Source organism: Triturus cristatus, chromosome 7 (assembly GCF_964204655.1).
Source record: "Triturus cristatus chromosome 7, aTriCri1.1, whole genome shotgun sequence".
NCBI lineage: Eukaryota > Metazoa > Chordata > Amphibia > Caudata > Salamandridae > Triturus > Triturus cristatus.
The window spans coordinates 520,283,190-520,289,659 of NC_140590.1; the positions used below are offsets into that span (position 1 = coordinate 520,283,190).

General features: G+C 49.9%; 1 pseudogene; it reads right to left on the minus strand.

Annotated features, from left to right (window-relative positions):
* Window positions 1-709: 709 nt before the first annotated feature.
* LOC146810005 (GTP-binding protein Rhes pseudogene) lies at window positions 710-3,927 on the minus strand (annotated as a pseudogene).
* Window positions 3,928-6,470: the final 2,543 nt, after the last annotated feature.

Consider the following 6,470-nt stretch of genomic DNA (forward strand, 5'->3'; position numbering starts at 1 on the left):
GATGGATCCAGTGACAGATGAACAGGATGGCACAGGGACAGGAAGTCTGATGGGCACATTGACAAAGACAGATTGAAGGATGAAGTGATTGACAGCAGAGACCGAGAGACTGGTGGACAGATGATAGAGGCAGGCTGGATGATTGACAGGTGAACAGATAGATTGATTGGCAGACGCAGACTGGAGCTAGACCGATGTTACGCGAAGGTTTCAGGGGCAGGCAGGCGGCAGACACGTTGACTGACAGAGGGCATATGAAGATGACAGGTTAAAAGCAAATCTATAAATAGAGTGACAGGGACGGTGGATATCAAGATTGGCACAGCTGAGCAATAGAGACAGGTAGAACGGGGAGATCGATGACAGGTGCGCAGACGGACGGACAAAGAGCCCCTGGGCAAGGGGGAGTCTAAAGAGGGCACTCTTTCCACATCACGCGGCAGATGCCCGTGGTACCCTGGGGTGACGAGTGCTCGCCAGAGAAGGGAGCCACATGTGGAGAGGTGCAGGGGCGCTGCTCACTGCCTGCTCCTTGCAGCGCAGGGGCTTTAAACTCCCAGATGCTCTCCCTTTCACCTGCGCCCACCATCCCTTCACACACTGACACGCTTTTCCAGGCCAGCCACATCATCGTAAAGGGACCTCTGACCCTCTCCAGCTCAGATTCTCATCCCGCAATAGAACATCTTCACCCCTCTACTTCTTAGCACGTCATTTATTGAACATGGCACATAGAAAAAACAACACCAACCTCTCTCGGCAAAGTATAAAACCAACAGAGACAAATGCCGACAGTGCTTCCAACAGAACAAACAACAAAGTGCATCAAAGGACCCCGTAAACGGGGTCACGCTTAAGAGAAAAGGGTTCACTCTAAATACTGTCGAATTTTATTCAAGAGGCTTGGATCAAAATGATGTCGCGGTTTAGGGAAAAGGCGCGGCTCAGGATGTTGTCGAGGTTAGAGGCAAGGCATGGCTCAGGATGCTGCTGAGGTTTGGGAAAGAGACGTGTCTCGGGATGCTGCCGAGGTTTGGGGCGAAGGCTTGGCTCAGGATGCTGCTGAGGTTTGGGAAAGAGACGTGTCTCGGGATGCTGCCGAGGTTTGGGGCGAAGGCTTGGCTCAGGATGCTGCTGAGGTTTGGGAAAGAGACGTGTCTCGGGATGCTGCCGAGGTTTGGGGCGAAGGCTTGGCTCAGGATGCTGCTGAGGTTTGGGGCAGAGACGTGTCTCGGGATGCTGCCGAGGTTTGGGGCGAAGGCTTGGCTCAGGATGCTGCTGAGGTTTGGGAAAGAGACGTGTCTCGGGATGCTGCCGAGGTTTGGGGCGAAGGCTTGTCTCAGGATGCTGCTGAGGTTTGGGGCAGAGACGTGTCTCGGGATGCTGCTGAGGTTTGGGGCAGAGGGATGCTGCCGAGGTTTGGGGCGAAGGCTTGGCTCAGGATGCTGCTGAGGCTCGGGATGCTGTGGAGGTTTATGGAAGAGACTTGTTTCAGGATGCTGCTGAGACTCGGGATGCTGTGGAGGTTTGCGGAAAGCAAGGGTCAGGAGGATGCTGTTGATGTTTGGGAAAGAGGCGTGGCTCGGGATGTTGTTGAATTGTGAGTGAAAGGCTTGACTCAGGATGCTGTGGAGGTTTGGCAAAAGAAGCGTGTCTCGGCTGCTGCGGAGGTTTGGGGGAAAGGTGTACCCCGGGATGTTGTTGAGGTTTGGGGAAAAGGCGTGGCTCAGGATGCTGTCGAAGTATAGGGAAGAGGCGTGCCCCAGGGTGCTGTGGAGGTTTTGTGAAAGGCGTGCCTCGAGGTGCTGTCCTTGTTTGGGGGAAGGCGTGCATCAGGATGCTGTCCAGGTTTAGGGACGATTTTAAGCGTCTCAGCTTAGGATGGTTGTTTTGAGGAAAGCTATGGCTCATTGCTCTGTTAGGGTCGGGAGAAAGACATAGATCAGGATGTTTTCGATGTTTGGGAATGAGGTCTGGCTTAGCATGCTGTCCACAGGGGCATCTTTATCAATAGTGCAGAAGGTGCAGTGGCACCGGGGCTCATGAATGCTAGGGTCCCACCGCACCCCAAATATAGCTGGTTTTACTGCCATGTAATGGCGGCATTTACCTTGCTAGCATGGGGGTCATTCCACAATTGCTGCGCCGCTGGCTGTCAAGGTTTAGGTAACAGGTTTGGCACAAAATGCTTCAGGGAAGGCATGGCACAGTATGATATGGGGGACAGAGTTGGCACAGGAGGCTTGGCACACTCTTCTTCCAATGTGTGGAGGGCAGATTGATAAATATGCTCTATGGAGAGTTAGGGAAAAGCCTGTCAAAATCGTTGAACTTTATTGCAGATGCTTGGCTAAAAATTCTTCCAAGTTTTAGGGAAGAGGCCTGGCCAAGTGAATTGGTGAGGACTGGAGAAGAAAGCTTGGCACAAAATCGTGGTGATGGCATGGGAAGCTCCAGAGGTGAAATATGTTTTTGAGTTTTATGACAGAGGTTTGCTCAAAGTGCTGACAGAGTTGATGAAAGGGCTTGCTCATGGTACTGACAAGGTTTGGTGAGGAAGCTTGCCATGCTCAGCTGTCAGGTTTGTTGAACAGGACTGGCAATGTGCTGTGTCTAGGTTTAGGGAAGAAACCGAGGGAAAAAGCTGTCTGTTTCACGTAGAAGGTGGGGCTCTCAATGCTATTAAGGTCTGGGAACGCGACTTGGCATAGTGTGTAGCAGGGGTGCGTGCCCTATCCAGGGTTTGGGAAAGAGCCTGGGGCAAACCTGAATGTGGGTTTTTAAGAATAGGCCTCACCAGGTGTACTGTCAAACCATTTAGAGCAGTCTGGCTCGAAATGCTGCCAAGGGTCCTAAAAGAGGAGGTTGTAAGAGCAGAGTTTAAGCTACAACCAAGTCTGTGACTGGCCCCAGGTGCACGCGCTGTGCTCCTCTCCCCGGATGAGCCCACCATGGCACTGAATAGTGCACAATCTCACTTGCAGGGTCTTTGTTTTGATCGAATATTCCTCAAGTCTTAAAAAGTCAGGGCGTGAATTGTTCTCATATCAGTCCCTAAGAGCAGTTCTGTCTGTCGAGTGCCCAGCCCCGGGCTCAACAGATGCTGCAACTGTTGGTCTTGTTCATGGGCGGCCTCAGCAGGTTTTCCTTCGGGATGGTCTCCCTCCTTCTCCTCAGGGCAGGGCTCAGGCGGCTGGGCAGGTTGACCTGTTGGAGCAGCTCCTTGAATACCTCCAGCACGTTCTTGTTCTCCTTGGCTGAGGCTTCAACAAAGCGGTGGTTCCACTCCAGCTCGACCAGCGACAGCGTCTCCTCGGTGGGAATCTGCCGGGTCTCCTCGGCGTCCACCTTGTTGCCCACCACCACAATGGGGACCAGCTTGTCCTCCTTGAGCTCCAAGACCTCTTCACGAAGGCTCTTCACGGCCTCCAAGGACTCTGCATCGTCGATGGCGTACACCAAAGCGAAGGCGTCGCTGTTCTGGATGGAGAGTTTCCTCATGGCCGGGAAGGAGTAGCTGCCACTGGTGTCCATGATCTCAATGGTGATGGTCATGCCGCCCACCTCGTACTCCTTGCTGTGCAGCTCTTCCACCGTCCTTTTGTACTTGGTCTCAAAGGTGTCCAGGAGGAAGCGGCGGATCAGGGACGTCTTCCCCACCCCTGCCGCCCCTAGGAACACCAGGCGGACATGGTTCTTCTCTTTCACCTCCAGGGACATAGCGCTGGGCCGGGTCTCCTCGGAAGATCTTCAGAACTTCAGAGGCTCTGGAGACAGGTGTGGTCTTTGGAGCCGGTTACTTGCCCTCAGCCGGGCAGCTCGCAGAAGCGATTCAAAGCTCCAAGCTCACTCACTCGACGCCCGAGATGGACAAACAGGTGTGAAGCCCAGTTTGCGCTGGTGTCCGCCGCTCAGCTCTCCGGTCCGGTGGTGTCTGCCTGAGCGCGTCTCCGCTCTCCTGCTCTTTATTTATTCATATTCCCTCAGTGACATGGTCCAGGGACCGTCCAATCAAACCAGCCCCAGCGTGTGGATAGTGAGACGGGAGGGAGGAGGGGCTAAAGAGAAGGGGGGGGGGGAGAGAGGGATGGACGGAGGCTCTGAGAGAGGTGCCAATCAACAGCACCTTCTCCAAGTGTAGTCCGCCGCGGCTGGCACTTGAGAACGCGTTTGTGTTCGGGTGCATTTCATCTGCGCGCATTTCAAGAACAAATCCTGCGCGCGCCGACAGATGAGTGGCGCGTGATAGCTACAGGTGACTGGTGGAATAAACCGAGGTGGGAGGAGGACAGGGTGCTGGGACAGTGAAACACGGTACACAAAGAGCCTCTTGTCGAACGCGTATCTGCAGGGTCCCCGAGCCGTCTGAGGGGAGACGAGACGAGGGAAGGGACAGTTAGGAGGACTCATTTGCGACAGTGGCCAGAGGCCACCACGCATGGGCGAATGAGGAGACTTTAGTGGCAGCACCTGCAGACCGGAGCGCCTCTAGGCGCTTCCAGGCAGAAAAGAAGGTTCCACATCTTTGAAATAGCACGTAATACTGATATTCAGAATATTTTTAAGCGCACTCAATTTTGGAAGGCAAACGTTTTAGGATTCTAAGCATTGTTCCTTTACCCGTTCTCTACCGCACGAGAGGGGCAGCTAGGGACTGAAATGGAGTGAGACAGAAAGACGATGAGTCAACGAGAGGGAGAGAGATAAGGGTTTCGGGAGAGGTAGAGAGTGGCGGGGGAGGGAAGCGAAGTGGAGAGGAAGAAGAACAAGCACTTGCAATGCAATAGGTCTCGCATTTACGAGGGTTTCAGCAATTGGCATTGTAAATGACAATGCATTTTATTAATGTTTTGGTTTTTAAAACAGATAAAAGGCATTGTCATTTACAATGCCAATAGCTTAAACTCTCGCAAATGTTAGACCTATTGCATTGCAAATGCGTGCTATTTTAAAGCTGTAGGTACATAGAAGCAACTAGGAAAATCGATTTGGGGTTTGACCAGAGGATGAGCCAGCTGATTGCGTGGACATTTTACTGCAGAACTTTCAATCAACAAGCTAAAAAGACCATCCAACATTGAGAAGTAAAAATAACTGTTTTTTAATGGAGTGGTGCATTTCTAACACTCACTGAAAATAGGCAATGTAGAATGTAGATGTGCTTGATGTATGTGGACGGTTTTGAAATACATCGTGACATTATTTATTGAATGACTCCATTAACCATGAGAGTCAGCGCAGCATTTAACGTATGGAGAGGAGAAAAATAATCTGATCTAATTAAATAACTATACTCATTCATTAAAACTTCGCTTGCAAAGAGACAAGTCCGTTTGTGGGTTGGGATGCAAGGCGGCAAGGTGTTTCATTTAATTTTAACGCTCACTGCTGCAACGTGCAGTGGTCTGCAAGTAACATACATAACAGAGCATGGCTTTTCTTTCAAGCTCTTTTCGACTTCATTTATATCCCTTCATGCCTCCTCAAATACAAACATGCTAAACTATGCTGTTACCATATTTCTGTTTGGAAACTGCCTGAGAAAAGAAGAAATTAAGTTGCCTGGTGGTTTAAAATGTCCGTTTGTCAGACGTATTTACACACGGGCGTAATGTCAGAAAGTTAGTATTCATGGGTGTGCAGACCACAGTGTGTCGCCGAGTGTGAATGTACGCATATTTAATCTGGGGGACGCCTTTCTTTTAGGGATATCTAGTCATTCATTTCCAGCAAAGTAGTGACTTCAGAACAAGACTGTGTTTATCATCGGCAACTTCTTTGTTACTTTAAAAACAAGCATTTGCAATGCAATAGGTCTCGCATTATAAAAGTGTGAGCAGCTGGCATTGCTAATAATAATGCAACACTAGCTATTGGCTTTGTAAATGATAAATAAATGCCATTATGTGTTTGTTTTATAAAATAGATTAAAAAAGGCATTGTCATGAACAATGCCAATAGCTTAAACTTTTGCAAATGCGAGACCTATTGCATTGCAAATGCTTGTTCTGTGTGCAGCCCTAATTTCCTTTCCTCTGCATGGGTAAAGACAAGCCAGCCATCTGTTCTGGGAACGTGGTCCTACGTAAACATGTCACCTTGCAGTCAACGTGGCGGTGGCTGGTTCCTGAAGAGCTCTTCTTAGGAAAGCACTCGCTGCTTCTTTAAATGACCAACTTCTTTTCTGCTAATTTTTATAGGCTTAGGGACGTTTCGTAAGAAATACTGTTCTTGTATATTTTTCTCTTTCGAGTTATTGAACCTATTAATATTCAGAGATCTAGGCAAACGTGTACAGACTAATGGAGAAGTATGTACTTGGAAGCATCAGTGCTTTAAATGGAAAAAAAAAATGCAGGCACTAACTAAATGTAACAGAAGGGGCGAAGCTAAGGGCGTGGCTTGGAGACAAGCAGTTAATTTGATATGTTCTTGGTGTGAAACGGTGCACACTTACGCAGCAATAGTTC